Source organism: Salmo salar, chromosome ssa10 (assembly GCF_905237065.1).
Source record: "Salmo salar chromosome ssa10, Ssal_v3.1, whole genome shotgun sequence".
NCBI classification, from domain to species: domain Eukaryota; kingdom Metazoa; phylum Chordata; class Actinopteri; order Salmoniformes; family Salmonidae; genus Salmo; species Salmo salar.
The window spans coordinates 60,507,467-60,530,064 of NC_059451.1; the positions used below are offsets into that span (position 1 = coordinate 60,507,467).

The window sequence follows — 22,598 nt, forward strand, 5'->3', positions numbered from 1 at the left end:
GCTGTGCAAGGTGCTCCCCTGGGCCAGGCTTGAGTTGCATAGGGGCGACGTTCAGCAGAGAGGGACTGGAATAGATGGTCCAAGTCGAGGAGAGACAGAATGCGGGAGCAGATGATGAAACAGTAGGATAAGAATTTGCAATTGCGCTCAGCATAGCAAAATGTCAACAGATAATGTCCTAGGCCTTATTAATTATACCGTTCATAACTTGTAAACATAACTCTCTTTCCCACTGTAATGCATTGATATTTAATAGCATGAATAAACAATATGCAATATCATTCCAGTAGCCTATGAAATGTTTTCTAGCACAATAGTAATAATAATAGTTACACCTGTATAACTGTGCTATTTATGACCCTTTCGAAAGGGTCTCTATGAATCATAACGAGTCTTATAATGCTACTCCTGAAAACATGTAACTAACATACAGTGGGGGAAAAAAGTATTTGATCCCCTGCTTATTTTGTACGTTTGCCCACTTACAAAGAAATGATCAGTCTATAATTTTAATGGTAGGTTTATTTGAACAGTGAGAGACAGAATAACAACAAAAAAATCCATGTCAAAAATGTTATAAATTGATTTGCATTTTAATGAGGGAAATAAGTATTTGACCCCTCTGCAAAACATGACTTAGTACTTGGTGGCAAAACCCTTGTTGGCAATCACAGAGGTCAGACGTTTCTTGTAGTTGGCCACCAGGTTTGCACACATCTCAGGAGAGATTTTGTCCCACTCCTCTTTGCAGATCTTCTCCAAGTCATTAAGGTTTCGAGGCTGACGTTTGGCAACTCAAACCTTCAGCTCTCTCCACAGATTTTCTATGGGATTAAGGTCTGGAGACTGGCTAGGCCACTCCAGGACCTTAATGTGCTTCTTCTTGAGCCACTCCTTTGTTGCCTTGGCCGTGAGTGTTGGGTCATTGTCATGCTGGAATACCCATCCACGACCCATTTTCAATGCCCTGGCTGAGGGAAGGATGTTCTCACCCAAGATTTGACGGTACATGGCCCCGTCCATCGTCCCTTTGATGCGGTGAAGTTGTCCTGTCCCCTTAGCAGAAAAACACCCCCAAAGCATAATGTTTCCACCTCCATGTTTGACGGTGGAGATGGTGTTCTTGGTGTCATAGGCAGCATTCCTCCTCCTCCAAACACGGCGAGTTGAGTTGATGCCAAAGAGCTCCATTTTGGTCTCATCTGACCACAACACTTTCACCAGTTGTCCTCTGAATCATTCAGATGTTCATTGGCAAACTTCAGATGTATATGTATTCTTGAGCAGGGGGACCTTGCGGGCGCTGCAGGATTTCAGTCCTTCACGGCGTAGTGTGTTGCCAATTGTTTTCTTGGTGACTATGGTCCCAGTTGCCTTGAGATCATTGACGTAATCCTCCTGTGTAGTTCTGGGCTGATTCCTCACCGTTCTCATGATCATTGCAACCCCACAAGGTGAGATCTTACATGGAGCCCCAGGCCGAGGGATATTGACAGTTCTTTTGTGTTTCTTCCATTTGCGAATAATCGCACCAAATGTTGTCACCTTCTCACCAAGATGCTTGGCGATGGTCTTGTAGCCCATTCCAGCCTTGTGTAGGTCTACAATCTTGTCCCTGACATCCTTGGAGAGCTCTTTGGTCTTGGCCATGGGGGAGAGTTTGGAATCTGATTGATTGATTGCTTCTGTGGACAGGTGTCTTTTTTACAGGTAACAAGCTGCGGTTAGAAGCACTCCCTTTAAGAGTGTGCTCCTAATCTCAGCTTGTTACCTGTATAAAAGACACCTGGGAGCCAGAAATCTTTCTGATTGAGAGGTGGTCAATACTTACTTCCCTCATTAAAATGCAAATCAATTTATAACATTTTTTACATGCGTTTTTCTGGATATTTATGTTGTTATTCTGTCTCTCACTGTTCAAATAAACCTAACATTAAAATTATAGACTGATCCTTTCTTTATCAGTGGGCAAACGTACAAAATCTGCAGGGGATCAAATACTTTTTTCCCCCCACTGTAAGTGGACTATGTCTTATGAAGTAGGCCACATTCATACAAAACCATAATACAGAACTATATGCTTGACAGTATATTGTCATGTGAGAAACCACAAGGTTGCTTTATCGAATCCCTGAGCCGACAAGGTAAAGAGCTGTCATTCTGCCCAAGAGCAAGGCAATTAAACCCCACACCAGCTGCTCCTGGGAGCCGATGATGTTGATTAAGGCAGTTCCCTGCACCTCTCTGATTATGAGGGGATGGGTTAGATGCGGAAGACACATTTCGATTGAATGCATTCAGTTGTGCAATGACTAGGTATAGTGCATTTGGAAAGTATTCAGACCCCTTGCAAATCAATTTACAATATTTTTGACATGCGTTTTTCTGGATTTGTTTGTTGTTATTCTGTCTCTCACTGTTCAAATAAACCTACCATTAAAATTATAGACTGATCATTTCTTTGTCATTGTGCAAACGTACAAAATCAGCAGGGGATCAAATACTTTTTTCCCTCACTGTATATATAGGGCGCACATGTATCAACTTTCACAGTGAATGCTTTTGTTCAAATGTTTTGTGTGCGTATTAATTGAATATTACCAAATGCATAAGTAAAAAATATTGCACCTATTTAATGTAACCCTTGCCGTTAATAGATTGTAAAGCAGCATAGAACTGACCTAAACGTTTGGAAAATATAAGTTCACTTTTGCATCCATAGTATTAAAACACATCTGAAGTGCAAGTGCACTGTTTAGCTGGGGAGGACGGCTGGGGAGGACGTCTACTGCTGATCACTAAAATATCCTAATGACTATCACACTTCCTCAAGCCAAAGATTATGGTGACACTATACCAAAGATGGTTTGGTATGGTTTAGAAACCAAGCTTGAGTTATCAGTATAACCCTGATAACCAATCACAGATGGTGTTGGGATCCAGAATGTCCTCCACCTGAACCCAACACCGCTCCTCTGGGCCATACCCCTCCCAGTCCACCAGATAGTGGAGCCAACCCCCAAGATGTCGGGAGTCCAGTAGAGATCTGGCGGCATAGGCCGGACCCCCCCTCGATGTCCAGGGGGGACAGCATCAGGGGACCAGGAACCACCGGCCTGAGAAGGTAGACATGAAAAGGTGAGATACAATAGTCACTGGGAATCTGTAGCCTATACGTCACCTCGTTCACCCTCCGGATAAACTTCAATGACCCCACAAACCGGGGGCTCAGCTTCTTGCTGGCCAGGCGGAGTGGGAGGTTCCTGGTAGAGAGCCAGACAATCCCCAGGGTGGTACATGGGGGGGCAGTGTGGTGGCATTCTTCCTGCTCCTTCTGACAGTTGATGGCACGCTGGAGTCTCACGTGAGCATCGCGCCACAGTTCTTCTGCGCACCCGAACCACTCATCAACCGCAGGAGCTTTGGTCTGGCCCGGGGTCCACGGAGCCAGGGCCGGCTGAAAACCCAGAACACACTGGAAGGGGGTCAACCCAGTGGAGGAGTGACGCGGCAAGTTCTGGGCGTGTTCTGCCCATGGAAGGAATCGAGCCCACTCTCCCTGCCAGTCCTGAAAGTGACTCCTCAGGAACCTCCCCAGCTCCTGGTTCATCCTCTCCACCTGCCCGTTGGACTATACCTCGAGGCCTATACCTGGAAGTGAAGCTGACCGTGACCCCGAGCTTCTCCATAAAGGCTCTCCATACCCGTGATGTGAACTGGGGGCCACGGTCGTAGACAATGTCCTCCAGAAGGCCATAATGCCAGAAGACCTGCTGGAATAGTGCCTCAGCGACCTGGAGAGCTCTAGGGAGACCAGAAAGAGGGATTAAACAGGATTTTGAAAGTCTATCCACAACCACCAAAATGGTGGTGAACCAGTCAGAGAGGAGATCAGTAACAAAGTCAATGGATAGATGGGACCAGGGATGCTGCGGCACGGGAAGGAGTTTCCCTGCTGGAGAGTTCTGGGGGGATTTGTTTTGGGCACATACGGAACAGGAGTTGACGTAGCGAGTGACGTCATGTGCCAAGGTGGGCTACCAGTACTTCTCAGAGATGGATTGGTAGTGCGAGAAATACCTAGATGTCCAGCGATGACAGCTGTGTGTGCCCAGGTCAGCAGCTGATCCCTTATCCTCGTGGGAACGGAGATGCGTTCGGGAGGACAGTTAGTGGGTGCGGGCTCCCTCTCCAAAGCCTGGCGAATGCCCACCTTGCTTGGCACAGATTTAGCCTCCTCGCTGTTCAGGTTCCGATGGTCGGTGAGGATGACGAATGGTTCCTTGGCACCCTCCAGCCAGTGTCTCCACTCCTCTACTACTCCACTACTCACCGCCAGGAGCTCTCGATCACCGATGTCGTAATTCCTCTCTGCAGGGGACAGTTTTTTAGAGTAATATGCACACAGACTCAATTTCTGTGGATTACCCTGTCATTGAGACAGAGCTGCCCCCATGCCCCCCTCTGAAATGTCCACCTCCAATGCAAAGGATATCGTGGGATCTGGGTGTTTGAGCAATGGGGCGGAGGTGAAACGTCCATTTTACATTTACATTTTACATTTACGTCATTTAGCAGACGCTCTTATCCAGAGCGACTTACAAATTGGTGCATTCACTTTATGATACCCAGTGGAACAACCACTTTACAATAGTACATCTATATCGTTTTTTTTGGGGGGGGGGGGGTTAGAAGGATTACTATATCCTATCCCAGGTATTCCTTAAAGAGGTGGGGTTTCAGGTGTCTACGGAAGGTGGTGATTGACTCCGCTGTCCTGGCGTCGTGAGGGAGCTTATTCCACCATTGGGGTGCCAGAGTAGCGAACAGTTTTGACTGGGCTGAGCGGGAACTGTGCTTCCGCAGAGGTAGGGGGGCCAGCAGGCCAGAGGTGGATGAACGCAGTGCCCTTGTTTGGGTGTAGGGCCTGATCAGAGCCTGAAGGTACAGAGGTGCCATTCCCCTCACAGCTCCGTAGGCAAGCACCATGGTTTTGTAGCAGATGCGAGCTTCAACTGGAAGCCAGTGGAGTGTGCGGAGGAGCGGGGTGACGTGAGAGAACTTGGGAAGGTTGAACACCAGACAGGCTGCGGCGTTCTGGATGAGTTGTAGGGGTTTAATGGCACAGGCAGGGAGCCCCGCCAACAGGGAGTTGCAGTAATCCAGACGGGAGATGACAAGTGCCTGGATTAGGACTTGCGCCGCTTCCTGTGTAAGGCAGGGTCGTGCGAATGTTGTATAGCATAAACCTACAGGATCGGGTCACCGCCTTGATGTTAGCGGAGAACGACAGGGTGTTGTCCAGGGTCACGCCGAGGCTCTTAGCACTCTGGGAGGAGGACACAATGGAATTGTCCACCGTGATGGCGAGATCATGGAAAGGGCAGTCCTTCCCCGGGAGGAAGCAGCTCCATCTGGCCGAGGTTCAGCTTGAGGTGGTGATCCGTCATCCACACTGATATGTCTGCCAGACATGCAGAGATGCGATTCGCGACCTGGTTATCAGAAGGGGGAAAGGAGAAGATGAATTGTGTGTCGTCTGCGTAGAAATGATAGGAGAGACCATGTGAGGATATGACAGAGCCAAGTGACTTGGTGTATAGCGAAAATAGGAGAAGGCCTAGAACTGAGCCCTGGGGGACACCAGTGGTGAGAGCACGTGGTGCGGAGACGGATTCTCGCCACGCCACCTGGTAGGAGCGACCTGTCAGGTAGGACGCAATCCAAGAGTGAGCCGCGCCGGAGATACCCAACTCGGAGAGGGTGGAGAGGAGGATCTGATGGTTCACAGTATCAAAGGCAGCAGATAGGTCTAGAAGGATGAGAGCAGAGGAGAGAGAGTTAGCTTTAGCAGTGCGGAGAGCCTCCGTGACACAGAGAAGAGCAGTCTCAGTTGAGTGACCAGCCTTGAAACCTGACTGATTTGGATCGAGAAGGTCATTCTGAGAGAGATAGCAGGAGAGCTGGCCAAGGACGGCACGTTCAAGAGTTTTGGAGAGAAAAGAAAGAAGGGATACTGGTCTGTAGTTGTTGACATCGGAGGGATCGAGTGTAGGTTTTTTGAAAAGGGAAGCAAATCTCGCTCTCTTGAAGACGGAAGGGACGTAGCCAGTGGTCAAGGATGAGTTGATGAGCGAGGTGAGGTAAGGGAGAAGGTCTCCGGAAATGGTGTGGAGAAGAGAGGAGGGGATAGGGTCAAGCGGGCAGGTTGATGGGCGGCCGGCCGTCACAAGACGCAAGATTTCAGCTGGAGAGAGAGGGGAGAAAGAGGTCAAAGCATAGGGTAGGGCAATGTGAGCAGGACCAGCGGTGTCGTTTGACTTAACAAACGAGGATCGGATGTCGTCGACCTTCTTTTCAAAATGGTTGACGAAGTCATCCGCAGAGAGGGAGGATGGGGGGAGGGGGATGAGGATTCAGGAGGGAGGAGAAGGTGGCAAAGAGCTTCCTAGGGTTAGTGGCAGATGCTTGGAAGTAAGAGTGGTAGAAAGTGGCTTTAGCAGCAGAAACAGAGGAGGAAAACGTAGAGAGGAGGGAGTGAAAAGATGCCAGGTCCGCAGGGAGGCTAGTTTTCCTCCATTTCCGCTCGGCTGCCCGGAGTCCTGTTCTGTGAGCTCGCAATGAGTCGTCAAGCCACGGAGCAGGAGGGGAGGACCGAGCCGGTCGGGAGGATAGGGGACATAGAGAGTCAAAGGATGCAGAAAGGGAGGAGAGGAGGGTTGAGGAGGCAGAATCAGGAGATTGGTTGGAGAAGGATTGAGCAGAGGGAAGAGATGATAGGATGGAAGAGGAGAGAGTAGCAGGAGAGAGAGAGCGAAGGTTGCGACGGCGCAATACCATCTGAGTAGGGGCAGAGTGAGTAGTGTTGGAGGAGAGCGAGAGGGAAAAGGATAAAAGGTAGTGATCGGAGACTTGGAGGGGAGTTGCAGTGAGATTAGTAGAAGAACAGCATCTAGTGAAGATGAGGTCAAGCGTATTTCCTGCCTTGTGAGTAGAGGGGGACGGTGAGAGGGTGAGGTCAAAAGAGGAGAGGAGTGGAAAGAAGGAGGCAGAGAGAAATGAGTCAAAGGTAGACATAGGGAGGTTAAAGTCACCCAGAACTGTGAGGGGTGAGCCATCCTCAGGAAAGGAACTTATCAAGGCGTCAAGCTCATTGATGAACTCTCCAAGGGAACCTGGAGGGCGATAAATGGTAAGGATGTTAAGCTTGAATGGGCTAGTGATTGTGACAGCATGGAATTCAAATGAGGAGATAGACAGATCGGTCAGGGGAGAAAGAGAGAATGTCCACTTGGGAGAGATGAGGATTCCAGTGCCACCACCCCGCTGACCAGATGCTCTCGGGGTGTGCGAGAACACGTGGTCAGACGAGGAGAGAGCAGTAGGAGTAGCAGTGTTTTCTGTGGTAATCCATGTTTCCGTCAGCGCCAAGAAGTCGAGGGACTGGAGGGTAGCATAGGCTGAGATGAACTCTGCCTTGTTGGCCGCAGACCGGCAGTTTCAGAGGCTGCCGGAGACCTGGAACTCCACGTGGGTCCTGCGCGCTGGGACCACCAGGTTAGAGTGGCAGCGGCCACGCGATGTGAAGCGTTTGTATGGCCTGTGCAGAGAGGAGAGAACAGGGATTAACAGACACATAGTTGATAGGCTACAGGAGAGGCTACGCTAATGCAAAGGAGATTGGCATGAAAATTAACTAAACAACTGGGGAAGCGAGAGAGCAGGGCCTCCCTCACTAACAATTCACTGAAACGCTAAAACGCTAAAATATAACTTTTTTTCTAGCTACCACTAGAAATTAAAATTTATGTGAACTACATTGGTTCAATGTTTCCAGGAATAGGCTCGAACTTAGTTTATTCCGCTAGATAACTTGGTACAGTATTCTTCCGTGAAAACCCACCTAGTGCACCGTGTCCTATGACGCCGTAGCTAACTAGCTAACTAGCATGCTAGCATCCTATAACACACGGTTAGCACCAATATTTGGTAACAACAAGCTACCAATGGATCATTCGTGTCCGTGTCTAGTTCATAACGCAGAAGTAATTAAACGTTGGCTAGCTAACACAAAGTCAGTCCTGCTAGCTACACAGGTGGACTACACATCTCGAATGTTCAGAAAGTTAAGCTTACTTTGCAAAAATCTTATTGACTAAAAATGATACAGCTAGCTGGTAGGGTTAGCTTGCTAGCAGTGGGTGCGTTGTTGACTATGTAAGAAAATGTAGCTGGCTAGCTAACCTCGATAGTTACTCTGTACTACGCCTTTATCTTGATACAAAGACAACTATGTAGCTAGCTAACATTACACTAGTCAAATCGTTCCGTTGTAATGTATATAGTTTCTACAGTACTGCTGATTGGTAAAGTTGGCTAGCTAGCTGTGGTGTTATGGTGTTGACGTCCCTTAGGGAGATGGAAGGCCTTGGCTGAGGAGAGAGGTGAGAGGAGCGGCTACGGAGCGCAAGTTCCTGATAAAACGGCAGGAGAAGTTGGCAAACCCAAAAAACTGTTCTAACCCCTTTATGGTGGTTGGGACTGGCCATGACCTGACCGCATCTACCTTCTTGTTATCCTCACTCTCTGCAGGCTGATTTCGTAGCCTAAGAAGGAAACAGCCTTCTGATGAAATTGGCACCTCTCAGCCTTGACGAACAGGTGGTTAGCAAGGAGGCGTTCCAGGACTGCTCGAACGTGAGAGATGTGATCCTCCAGGGTAGCCGAGTATACCAGGATGTTATCAAGATACACAACCACCTGGCACCGGAGCATGTCCCTGAACACCTCATTAACGAATGCCTGGAACACTGACGGAGCGTTGGCTAAGCCAAATGGCATCACCAAGTACATGTAGTGGCCAGACACTGTGCTAAACGCAATCTTCCATTCATCCCCCTCCCGGATTCAGATGAAATTGTATGCACTCTGTGGGTCCAGTTTAGTAAAGAACCGGGCACCACGGAGCTGTTAGATGGCTGCCGGGACCAATGGGAGAGGGTAACGGTACTTCGTGGTGATTTCATTGAATCCTCTAATCAATGCAGGGACGTAACCCTCCATCCTTCTTGGCCACAAAGAAGAAACCAGCCGACGCGGGAGAAGTAGACGTGCAGATGAAACCTTGTTGGAGCGTCTCTTGGATGTAATCCTTCATGGCCTGGGTATCAGCCACCAACAGAGGGTAAATGCGGAGGGTATCTTGTGACCTGGTGCACTGGTGATGAAGGGGATGTTCTCCTGATGAATGGACTCCACAGTGAGGGTGATGTGTGTGATGGTTCCGGATCCTAGTGGCCGATTATCGAGGCCTTGAACCGGGAAAGGAGAGTAGAGTGGGTATGTGATGATGTTAAGAGAGGCAAGGGTCTAGTCAATAAAGTTCCCCGCAGCACTGTAATCCACCAACGGTGTAGTTGACAGTCCCTCTTGTACTGTGTCTAGTGTGATGGACAAAAAAATAAAACAAATAAAGAGTTTAGCAGAAAGTGATGAAGATGAAATACTCACTCCTGCACCAGGAGGTGGAAGATCACTTGACCATCCCTCTGCTCTTGTGGATCCCGGATTAGGAAGTGTCGGACACCGCTGGAGCTGGTGCCTTCCTTGACCACAATACAGACAGAGCCCCAGTTGTCTCCATCTGCGTCTCTCCACCGCGGGGAGACATGTGACCCCTACCTCCATGGGTTCAGGCTCTGATCCTGAGTTTTCAGTGAGGGAGGGAGAGAAGCAATGAGTATACCGACACTCCCGAAGTAGGTTATCCAGATGGATGGCCATCGCAATGAGTGCGTCTAGGAAGAGGTTGTCATCGCAACAGGTCAGTTCTGTCTGGACCTCCTCACGCAGACCGCTTCTGAATAGCGTACGAAGCATCTGCTGGATGCTGCTACTGTCCGGAAGGTGACTGTGCATTCGGCAGCCGTCTGGTCCCCCAGCCACAATTGAAGTAGGCGCTCACCCCACTCTCTGCCCTCCAGGGGATGATCAAAGCATTTGAACAGAGCCATGAACCCCTCATATGAATCTAGCACCTCCTCTCCTCTCTCCCAGATGGCCGTAGCCCATTCCAATGCTCACCCGGTCAGCAGAGAAATAACTGTGGCAACATTAGACCTCTCGGTGGTGGGGGACCCATGTGGTGCGTAAAGTAGAGGGAGCACTGAAGCAGGAAGCCACGGCATTTAGATGGGGTGCCATCATATTTAGTGGGGGGGACAAATGGGCATCGCTGACCTGAGTGAGTTGCTGAATGGGCTGTTGTGCTGGCTCTCTGGGTCAACTGGTTGTAGAGTATACTCCGCTAGTTGACGATAACGCCTCCTGGGTGTGTTCAAGACGTTGCACAGTGTGAAGAACCTCTCACATAGCCATCCCCAGTTGTACCAACTGGTCATGGTGATGACATAGAAGGTATCCCTGCTCGTCAACTGTCTGGAGATGCTCTTTTTTCCTGCTGCCTCCATTGTTGGAGTCAGTGTTCTGTAACGGAGACGCTGAGAGTCGAGAAGCAGGTGAAAGGTTTAATAAAACAATAAACATGGAACGAGACAATATAACAGCATTTATAAACACAGGAATAATACTGACTGGGGAAAGAACCTAAGGGAGTGCCAGATATAGGGGAGGTAATAAGTGAGGTAATGGAGTCCAGGTGTGCCTCATGATGACGTACAGGTACGCGAAATGAATGATTGCATTTAGCTGTGGTTTTGGTTTTTGTGACATTATATGCTAGCTTGAAAAATGGGTGTCTATTTCTGGCTGGGTACTCTGCTGACATAATCTAATGTTTTGCTTTCGCTGTAAATCCTTTTTGAAATCGGACAGTGTGGTTAGATAAAGGAGAGTCTTGTCTTTAAAATGGTGTAAAATAGTCATATGTTTGAAAAATGGAAGTTTTCGGATTTTAGAGGACTTTGTATTTCGCGCCACGCCCATCATTGGATATTGGAGCAGGTGTTCCGCTAGCGGAACGTCTAGATGTATTAATCTAACCACATTGTCCGATTTCAAAATGGCTTTACAGCGAAAGCAAAACATTAGATTATGTTAGGAGAGTACATAGACACAAATAATCACACACGCATTTTCCAAGCAAGCATATATGTCACATAAACCATATCGGACATATCGAGTGCATAGAGGAGTTCTGTATCTATAATTCTTAAAATAATTGTTATGCTTTTTGTGAACATTTATCGTGAGTAATTTAGTAAATTGTTAGTGAATTCGCCGGAAGTTTGCGGGGGGTATGCTAGTTCTGAACGTCACATGCTAATGTAAAAAGCTGTTTTTTGATATAAATATGAACTTGATTGAACAAAACATGCATGTATTGTATAACATAATGTCCTAGGGTTGTCATCTGATGAAGATCATCAAAGGTTAGTGCTGGCTTGGTACTCTGCTGACATAATCTAATGTTTTGCTTTCGTTGTAAAGCCTTTTTGAAATCGGACAGTGTGGTTAGATTAACGAGAGTCTTGTCTTTAAATAGCTGTAAAATAGTCATATGTTTGAGAAATTGAAGTAATAGGATTTTTAAGGTATTTGAAAATCGCGCCACTGGATTAGACTGGCTGTTGCGTAGGTGGGACGAATTCATCCCGCCTAGCCCAGAGAGGTTAATCTGAGTAACAATGCCCTGTCTTAGGTCAGTTAGGAACACCACTTTATATTTAGAATGTGAGATGTCAGAATTATAGTAGAGAGAATCGTTTATTTCAGCTTTTATTTCTTTCATCACATTCCCAGTGGGTCAGAAGTTTACATACTGTCACCACTTCCGCTGAAGTCGGTCCATCTCATTGTTCGGGCGGCGTTCGGCGGTCAACGTCACCGGTCTTCTAGCCATCGCTGCTCCACTTTTCATTTTCCATTTGTTTTGTCTTGTTTTCCTGCACACCTGGTTTACATCTCCTCAGAATTACTATGTGTATTTAGCCCTTTGTTCCCTCTATGTCTGTGTGGGGTATTGTTTATTGTCAAGGTTGACAAGCTTCCGGCTGGTTTGCGCCAGGTTTTGTTTTGTACCCGTGCTTTGTGGCAGCCGGTACTTTGTACTTGGTTTTTGTACTTTGTGCTACCTCACTTGTTCTTTGGGCATTTGTTTTTGTGACGCGGATTGCGTTTTGTTCAAATGATTGCCTAAGTAAAGTGCTTTGTCCACTCATCTCTGCTCTCCTGCTCCTGACTTCCATGCACCAGCTACACCCACCGTTGACACATACACTCAATTAGTATTTCGTAGCATTGCCTTTAAATTGTTTAACTTGGGTCAAACGTTTCGTGTAGCCTCCACAAGCTTCCCACAATAAGTTGGGTGAATTTTGGGCCATTCCTCCTGACAGAGCTGGTGTAACTGAATCAGGATTGTAGGCCTCCTTGCTCGCACATGCTTTTTCAGTTCAGCCCACACATTTTCTATGGGAATGAGGTCAGGGCTTTGTGATGGCCACTCCAATACCTTGACTTTGTTGTCCTTAAGCAATTTTGCCACAACTTTGGGAGGTATGCTTGGGGTCATTGTCCATTTGGAAGACCCATTTGCGACCAAGCTTTAACTTCCTGACTGACGTCTTGAGATGTTGCTTCAATATATACACATAATTTTCCATCCTCATGATGCCATCTATTTTGTGAAGTGTACCAGTCCCTCCTGTAGCAAAGCACCCACCCACAACATGATGCTACCACCCCCGTGCTTCACGGTTGGGATGTTGTTCTTCGGCTTGCAAGCCTCCCCCTTTTTCCTCCAAACATAACGATGGTCATCATGGCCAAACAGTTCTATTTTTGTTTCATCAGACCAGTGGACATTTCTCCAAAAACTATGAACTTTGTCCCCATGTGCAGTTGCAAATCGTAGTCTCGCTTTTTCTATGGCGGTTTTGGAGCAGTGGCTTCTTCCTTGCTGAGCGGCCTTTCAGGTTATGTCGATATAGGACTCGCTTTACTGCGGATATAGATACTTTTGTACCTGTTTCCTCCAGGAACTTCACAAGGTCCATTGCTGTTGTTCTGGGATTGATATGCACTTTTTGCAGCAAAGTACGTTCATCTCTTCCTGAGCGTTATGACGGCTGCTTGGTCCCATTGTGTTTATACTTGCGTACTATTGTTTGTACAGATGAACGTGGTACCTTTAGGCATTTGGAAATTGCTCCCAAGGATGAACCAGACTTGTGGAGGTCTACAATTTTGTTTCGGAGGTCTTGGCTGATTTCTTTTGATTTTCTCATGATATCAATCAAATAGGCGCTGAGTTTGAAGGTAGGCCTTGAAATACATCCACAGGTACACCTCCAATGGACTCAAATGATGTCAATTAGCCTATCAGAAGCTTCTAAAGCCATTGCATCATTTTCTGGAATTCTCCAAGCTGTTTAAAGGCGCAGTCAACTTTGTGTATGTAAATTTCTGACCCACTGGAATTGTGATAAAGTGAATTATAAGTGAAATAATCTGTCAGTAAAGAATTGTTGGGAAAATTACTTGTGTCATGCACAAAATAGATGTCCTAACCGACTTGCCAAAACTATAGTTTCTTAACTTCTATGAGCTAGGTGGGATGCTAGCTATGGGCTAAGTCCACCTGCGGGACACACTATTCAACAGCCAGTGAAATAGCATGGCGCGAAATACAAAACAGCAAAAATCTCATAATTTCATTTTCTCAAACAACCAACTATTTTACACCATTTTAAAGATAAACTTCTCGTTAATCTAACCACATTGTCCGATTTCAAAAAGGCTTTACGGTGAAAGCATAAAATGAGATTATGTTAGGACATAAACTTCACAAGAAAAACCACACAGCCATTTTCCAAGCAAGGACATGCATCATAAAAACCAAAAATACAGCTAAAATATTCACTAACCTTTGATGATCTTCATCAGATGACACTCATAGGACTTCATGTTATACAATACATGTATGTTTTTCTCAATAAAGTTCATATTTATATCCAAAAACCCAAGTTTTACATTGGCGCGTGATGTTCAGAAAATGTATTCCCACCAAACATCCGTTGAATGTGCACATCAATTTACAAAAATACTCATCATAAACAGTGATAAAATTTACAAAAGTTATTGAAAGAATTATAGATATCCTCTATGGGCTAGGCGGGACGAATTCGTCCCACCTACGTAACAGCCACTTGAAGCCTGTGGCGCGATTTTCAATACCTTAAAAATCCTATTACTTCAATTTCTCAAACATATGACTATTTTACAGCATTTTAAAGACAAGCACTCACCATAATCATATTTACTATTATAAAAATGTCATTACCTTTTGTTGTCTTCGTCAGAATGCACACCCAGGACGTCTACTTCAATAACAAATGTTGGTTTGGTCCAAAATAATCCATCGTTATATCCGAATAGCGGCGTTTTGTTCGTGCGTTCCAGACACTATCCGAAATGGTAAAGAAGGGTCGTGCGCATGGCGCAATTCATGACAAAAAAAATCTAAATATTCCATTACCGTACTTCGAAGCATGTCAACCGCTGTTTAAAATCAATTTTTACGCCATTTTTCTCGTAGAAAAGCGATAATATTCCGACAGGGAATCAAATTTTCGGCAAACAGAGGAAAAAATCACAAAGGCGGGGGCGGTCGGGTCACGCGCCTAAGCCCAGAGTCCCTTGATCGGCCACTTGAGAAAGGCGATAATGTGTTTCAGCCTGGGGCTGGGATGACGACATTCAGGTTTTTCCCGGGCTCTGAGCGCCTATGGACGACGTAGGAAGTGTCACGTTAGAGCAGGATCCTTAGTAAAAGATAGAGATGGAAAAGAAGTTCAAGAAATGGTCAGACAGGCCACTTCCTGTAAAGGAATCTCTCAGGTTTTGACCTGCCATTTGAGTTCTGTTATACTCACAGACACCATTCAAACAGTTTTAGAAACTTTAGGGTGTTTTCTATCCATATATAATAAGTATATGCATATTCTAGTTACTGGGTAGGAGTGGTAACCAGATTAAATCGGGTATGTTTTTTATCCAGCCGTGTCAATACTGCCCCCTAGCCCTAACAGGATATACTTCTCCTTAATGCAACCGCTGTGTCAGATTTTAAAATAGCTTTACGGAGAAAGCACATTTTTCAATATTCTGAGTACATAGCTCGCCATCAAAGCAAGCTATACAGATACGCGGGGTCAACTAAACTCAGAATTAGTATTATAAATATTCTCTTACCTTTGCTGATCTTCGTCAGAATGCACTCCCAGGACTCCTACTTCCACAAGAAATGTTATTTTTGTTCGAAATACTCCATATTTATGTCCAAATACCTCCGTTTTGTTCGTGCGTTCAGATCACTATCCAAAGGCATAACGCGCGAGCGTAAATCCAGACATGAAAAGTCAAATAGTTCCATTACCGTTCGTAGAAACATGTCAAACGTTGTTTACAATCAACCCTTAGGGTCTTTTTAAGGGGTCTTTTTAACATAAAACGTCGATAATATTCCAACCGGACAATAGCGTATTCATTACAGAGGAAAAAGAAGGAGAGGCGGGCCAACGTGCCCACGCAGTAAACAACTCACTGGTCCCAGGCAGTCCATTCATTGACTGAGCTCATATTTTCTGCCCAGTAACAGGAGAAGGATGAAACACGTTTCTAAAGGCTGTTGACAGCCAATGGAAGCCTTAGGAAGTGCAATGTGACCCCACAGACACTGTAATTTCGATAGGGATTCAAAAGAAGAACTACAATTCTCAGATTTCCCACTTCCTGGTTGGATTTTTCTCAGGTTTTTGCCTGCCGTATGAGTTCTGTTATACTCACAGACATCATTCAAACAGTTTTAGAAACATCGGAGTGTTTTCTATCCAAATCTACTAATAATATGCAAATATTTGACTCTGGGCCCGAGTATTAGGCAGTTTATTCTGGGCACGCTTTTCATCCGAAAATGAAAATACGGCCCCCTATACCTTAAAAAGTTAACAAGAAATTTGGGGAGTGGTTGAAAAACGAGTTTCAATGACTCCAACCTAATTGTATGTACATTTTCGACTTCCACTGTATGCTGAGCACTTGTTGGCTGCTTTTTCTTCACTCTGCGGTCCAACTCATCCCAAACCATCTCAATTGGGTTGAGGTCGGATGATGGTGGAGGCCTGGTTATCTGATGCAGCACTCCATCACTCTCCATCTTGTTCAAATATCCCTTACACAGCCTGGAGGTGTGTTGGGTCATTGTCCTGTTGAAAAACAAATAATAGTCCCACTAAGCACAAACCAGTTGGGATGGCGTATCGCTGCAGAATGCTGTGGCAACCATGTTGGTTAAGTGTGCCTTGAATTCTAAATACATCACAGACAGTATTACCAGCAAAGCACCCCCACACCATCTCACCTCCTCCTCCATGCTTCACTGTGGGAACCACACATGCGGAGATCATCCACTCACCTGCTCTGCGTCTCACAATGACACGGTTGGAACCAAAAATGTAAAATTTGGAATCAGACCAAAGGACAGATTTTGGTGTCATGTCCATTGCTCGTGTTTCTTGGCCCAAGCAAGTCTCCTCTTTTTATTGGTGTCCTTTAGTAGTGGTTTAGTTGCAGTAATTGATTCACGCAGTCTCCCCTGAACAGTTGATGTTGAGATGTGTCTGTTACTTGAACTCTGTGAAGCATTTATTTGGGCTGCAATCTGAGGTACAGTTAACTCTAATGAGCTTATCCTCTGCATTAGAGGTAGCTCTGGGTCTTCCTTTCCTGTGGTGGTCCTCATGAGAGCCAGTTTCATCATAGCGCTTGATGTTTTTTTCGACTGCACTTGAAGAAACTTTCAAAGTTCTTGAAATTTTCCGTATTGACTGACCTCCATGCCTTAAAGTAACGATGGACTGTCGTTTCTCTTTGCTTATTTGAGCTGTTCCGGCCATAATATGGACTTGGTCTTTTATCAAATAGGGCTATTTTCTGTGAACCACCCCTACCTTGTCACAACACAACTCATTGGCTCAAATGCATTAAGAAGGGAAGAAATTCCACAAATTAACTCTAAACAGGGCAATTGAAATGTGGTCCAGGTGACTACCTCATGAAGCTGTTTGAGAAAATGCCAAGTGTGTGCAAGAGTGTGCAAAGCTGTTAGCAAGTCAAAGGGTGGGTACTTTGAAGAATCTCAAATATAATAAATATTTATTATATTAACACTATTTTTATTTAACCAGGCAAGTCAATTAAGAACAAATTCGTATTTTCAATGACGGCGTTCCCCGGCCAAACCCTCCCTTAACCCGGACGACGCAGGGCCAATGGAGGGCCGCCCTATGCGACTCCCGATCACGGCCGGTTGTGGTACAGCCCGGGATCGTAACAAGGTCTGTAGTGACTCCTCTAGCACTAAGATGCAGTGCCTTAGACCGCTGTGCCCCTCATGAGCTACTCATTTTCGCCCTACCCTCTGTAGCGCCTTGCAGTTGGATGGCAAGCAGTTGACATACCAAGTCAAGATGCTCTCAATGGTGCAGCGGTAGAACTTTTTGAGGATCTGAGGGCCCATGCAAAATCTTTTCCGTTTCCTGAGGGGGAAGAGGAGTTGTTCTGCCTTCTTCACAACTGTGTTGGTGTGTACACCATGATAGATTCTTAGTGATGTAGACGCCAAGGAACTTGAATCTCTCGACCCACTCCACTACAGCCCTGTCGATGTGAATGAGGGCGTGCTCGGCCCTCCGTTTCCTGTAGTCCACGATCAGCTCCATTGTCTTCTTGACATTGAGGGAGAGATTGTTGTCATGGCACCACAGTGCCAGATCTCTGACCTCCTCCCTATAGGCTGTCTCATTGCCCTCTGTGATCAGGTCGTCAGCGAACTTAATGATGGTGTTGGAGTCTTGCGCAGCCACCAGTCGTGGGTGAACAGGGAGTACAGGAGGGGGGGACTGAGCATGCACCACTAAGGGGCCCGGTGTTGTGGTCATCCTGGTGGATGTGTTGTTGTCTACCCTCACCACCTGGGGGCGGCCCATCAGAAAGTCAGGATCCAGTTGCAGAGGGTGGTATTCAATCCCAGTGTTCTTAGCTTAGTGATGAGCTTGGAGGGCATGATGGTGTTAAACGCTGAGCTGTAGTCAATGAACAGCATTCTCAATTATTTTTTTACAGGAAACAAGCACAGCACTTACACAAATAACTGATGATTGGCTAAGAGAAATTGATGCAAAACAAGAGCGCTACACAAACAAGGAGGTGATTCCACCTCGGGAGGCAGGAAGGAGGCAGTAGGCTAGCTAGCTCGTCTTGACGAGTCAGCTAATGTCACGTTTCGATGGCAGGAAAAGGGGTGAAGTCAAGCGCAGGAGACGGAGGTCCGTTGAACAAAACGTTTAATAATCTATAAACAAAAATGCCGCAACAAGGCAGGGTGCAAAGTCCCAATAAGGCAGGAGAACAGCTCCAAAATACAAAATAGACAGGCCGCAGCCCGGCAACCCTTAAACCTAAATAGTACGCGGCAAAGTCTAATACATAAATAAATCCTGGCCACAACGTAAAACATAACAAGCAACAATCCCACACAAATCCCCAAACCAAGCAGACAAACTAAATACCCCCCTAATTACAAACAAGGAACAGGTGCAGACAAAAAACAGACATAACTAACAGACACTGAAACATGGATCGGTGGCAGCTAGTAGGCCGGCGACGACGACCGCTGACGACACAGGCGTTGTGACAGCTAACCTGACAGCTAACCTTCTGTGGACGTTGTGACAGCTAACCTGACTAGCACGCTTTGCAGTGCTGTTTAGTTAGCCTGATCCCGTCCACATAAGAACAGATCGTCAACAAAGTCAAGGAAGAGAGGTAAACATGCATGAGCGAGGCAGGCACAGGCTGCAGGGAGTGCCCAACAACCTAACCGCCCTCTTGCTTCAAGTCGCCTCCCTTACCCGGCGACAGAGCACACAGCAGTCGGGTTGAGCTAGAGCAGCTTTCGCATGCCTCAGCCCAGGCAGACAATGTAAGCCCCTAATCCTTCCCTGGGTTCCGTAACCCAGCTGAGGTACGGGCAGCTGTGAGAGGAAGCCATAAGAATTCCACATGTTTTCCAAGGGAACCTACCTGCAGCATGGACTAGGGGAACATGCCAGGCGTGGTCAAGACGCTGTTACGTGTTCAGCCCGCACACAAGCTTACACGAGTGGGGGGCAGCCGGAGCATGCACCATGCTGAGACATACCATATATCAAGAACATCTTTTCATTTATTTGGGCATGGTCTTGAACCCGAACCCAGCTTCTTAGCCTTCGTCGTTTTGGTTGCGTTAGCCATCTTAGCCAGTTAGCCAGGCTAAACAGGCCTAAGAATAACTAACAGATTCAGCAGGAAACTCACAAAACCAGTTGCCAAGAGTTAACCAGAAGGATGAGCACGCTCTCTTTAAGTGGGACAGTTAAGTTGGAGTAATGGCTGACAGATTTCACGTTTACATGTTTATTTAAAAAAATGTGTGACATTGTTCTGCTCAGCTGAAGGTGAATAGCAGAAGAATATAAGGAATTTATCTCTGCCTCGGTTATCAGTGGAAGGCGGGGCATCCGGTGAGGCACAGGTTCATTGGCCTTGTCAGGCGTGATTCAAATGGGATTCAGTAGAGGGCGCTAGCGCAAACTCCCCAAAGCTGTGTTGTACCTAGTTGACCGACTGAAATGGAACTGAACAAACACTCCCAATAACAACATCTGCTTTAGACTCAGGTGTCAAGTCTCTAAGATGCTGGCCAAATTACTACACTCGGCTTCTGTTCTGTGGGAGTTCTCTCTCTGTCCCCTGCTTCCATCTGTCTGCCTGCCAGCCTGCTTGTCCGTCCAACTGTCTGTGTAGTGTTGTGTTAGAATGAAGTGACCCATCCTCTGATTGGAGAGGACTACATGGTCACACCATGACAACATCATGGATCACCAAGCCCTGGGGAGTTAGCGTTCAGAGGCAGGGCTGGACATTTACTACATGCCACTGTTACGAACATGTCAAAATAGTTATTCCCTGTTACGAACATGCCAAAATAGTTATTCCCTGTTAGGAACATGTCAAAATAGTTATTCCCTGTTATGAACGTGTCAAAATAGTAATTCCCTGTTACGAACATGTCAAAATAGTAATTCCCTGTTATGAACGTGTCAAAATAGTAATTCCCTGTTACGAACGTGTCAAAATAGTAATTCCCTGTTACGAACGTGTCAAAATAGTAATTCCCTGTTACGAACCTGTCAAAATAGTAATTCCCTGTTACGAACCTGTCAAAATAGTAATTCCCTGTTATGAACGTGTCAAAATAGTAATTCCCTGTTACGAACGTGTCAGAATAGTAATTCCCTGTTACGAACATGTCAAAATAGTAATTCCCTGTTACGAACGTGTCAAAATAGTAATTCCCTGTTACGAACATGTCAGAATAGTAATTCCCTGTTATGAACATGTCAAAATAGTTATTTCCTGTTATGAACGTGTGAAAATAGTAATTCCCTGTTATGAACGTGTCAGAATAGTAATTCCCTGTCATGAACGTGTCAGAGTAGTAATTCCCTGTCATGAACGTGTCAGAATAGTAATTCCCTGTTACGAAGATTGTTTCAGATCTGCAATGGGCCATTAAGTGTTGTCTTGGAGTAGATGTCAGAGTAGGGCCTGATTTTGGAACTAGGCATCTGTTTTTCACCTGCAGCACAGCCCCATATCCATCCCCATCACATCCCCTCTGGGCCAGCACAAAATAATTTGGCAGCAGACCACCATACTGTACCCTCCTTCCCTCCCTCTTCACTCAGATTCTCTCCAACCCTGCCCACCTACGTCACCTGCTCCCTCCCTCTACTAACCATACTGTGTCCCCCCCTGCCCCCCTGCCCCTCTGGTTCTAAACCTTCTCCCCTACCCCCTCTTGCTCCCCCCCTGCCTCCCTCTCTCCCCCCACTCTCCAGTGAGTGATAAAATGGATATGCTTCCTTGCGAGTCACTAGTCCCGTTGAGCTGTGTTAAAGCGCAGTGGCTTCCTGCTCGTCCCTGATTGGCTGTTCAAACAGACCTGAGTGGTCACTCTGGCTGCACATGTATTCTTTTATAATCTTGTTTTATTCTTCTCTCCTTTGATGGCTAGAGAGTGACACATAACATGGTCATCATGATCCTCATGGTAATCTATTGAGTGTTAAGGAAAAGACAGGCCATTCTCCATTCAAACTCAGCTTAATGTGATGTAAGTTTTGAGAAATACAACTTTGTTATATGTCAAGGTCAAAACTGTAGCCTACATTTGAAAAGAGAACACTAAAAACTTCACTCCCCACAACTCCAGTTCAAACCCCACTGTTTCCTTTATGAGGCATGCTAGATGTATGTAGCCTTCAGACAGTGTGTGTCTGTTTTATTATATCCATACACAACTAAAAGCCAAACGCTGTGGTTACAGTGACACAGACTCTGCTCTGCCGTTCATTTCACAACTCTGTTTTATGTAATCCCTACTGTATGCATTTCTAGCCACATCCTGATTCACATCCTGATTGGCTCAGTGGAGAAAGAACAAGCCCTCATTGGTCAAAGGCCGGGACAACTGTGAAGATGTCAGGGTGATGATGTCAGTTAATGGTATCATCATCATATTTTACATCTCCAGGTGGGGGGTTTGGATAGAGAGGTGAGGTGAGGTGCCCAGTGTGAGTAAGTGATTCGAGGGCAGGGGACCATGGTAATGCTGCTTCCAGTGGTTAGAAGGCCACCCATCACTGTGAGAGTCAGTTGGCTTTTTCAGTTGTCATGGTGATTAATTATACAGTCCAGCTGATGAGAACTGGGTCAAATGCACCTACAGTTTGGGGTCATGTACAACTATGTGGGCTGTATGGATAAGTGGGTTTCCTATTGTTATTGTATGAAGCCTATAGCTTACTTAGTGAATGGACTGATAGTGATTTAAAATATCAGCCTTCTATACAAGCGTTTTGTTAGCTGTTAGGTGCATATTTGTGGCTGTTGAATGGTAATGAGTGGAAATGTAATTTCAACTGCTGTTGTGTTGGCTTCCTTTGGTACAAAACCTGTCTTCTCTGCTATGTTCTGCTCTCCTCTCTTGCTCTTTTTCGGTTCCCATCTGCTCCTCCCTTGTGCTCAGTTTCTCTCTCTCTCTCTCTCTCTCACTCTCTCTCTCTCTAATGTCAATGTTTTCTATTCTCTAAACACACACACACCCTACTAATCCCCAGGAGGCTAATCTGAGATCGAGGATTAGTGTCTAAATAAAGGCACCATCGTCCCTCAGCTTTCTGTCCCCATATACCACCGTCACATGACATCACCCACATGACCCAGGCATCCCACTGCTGGCTTGCCTCTGAAGCTAAACAGGGTTGGTCCTGGTCGGTCCCTGTATGGGAGACCAGATATTGGTAAAAGTGATGTTGGAGGGCCAGTAGGAGGCACGTTAAACAGGTGTCCTGAGACTCTGTGATCATGGCACTTAGGGTAAGAGTAGAGGTGTTAAACCTGGTGTCCTGGCTAAATTCCCAATCTGACCCCCCCAATCTGACCCAGCTCCTCAGTAAAAGGCACATGACAAC

The 22,598-nt window shown here is 46.2% G+C and overlaps 1 protein-coding gene across 1 annotated transcript in view; it reads left to right on the forward strand.

Annotated features, from left to right (window-relative positions):
- The window catches only part of LOC106560676 (protein unc-119 homolog A), a 56,498-nt gene that overhangs the window by 5,847 nt on the left and 28,053 nt on the right, over positions 1 to 22,598 (forward strand). The gene's annotated exons all lie outside the window — the stretch shown is intronic.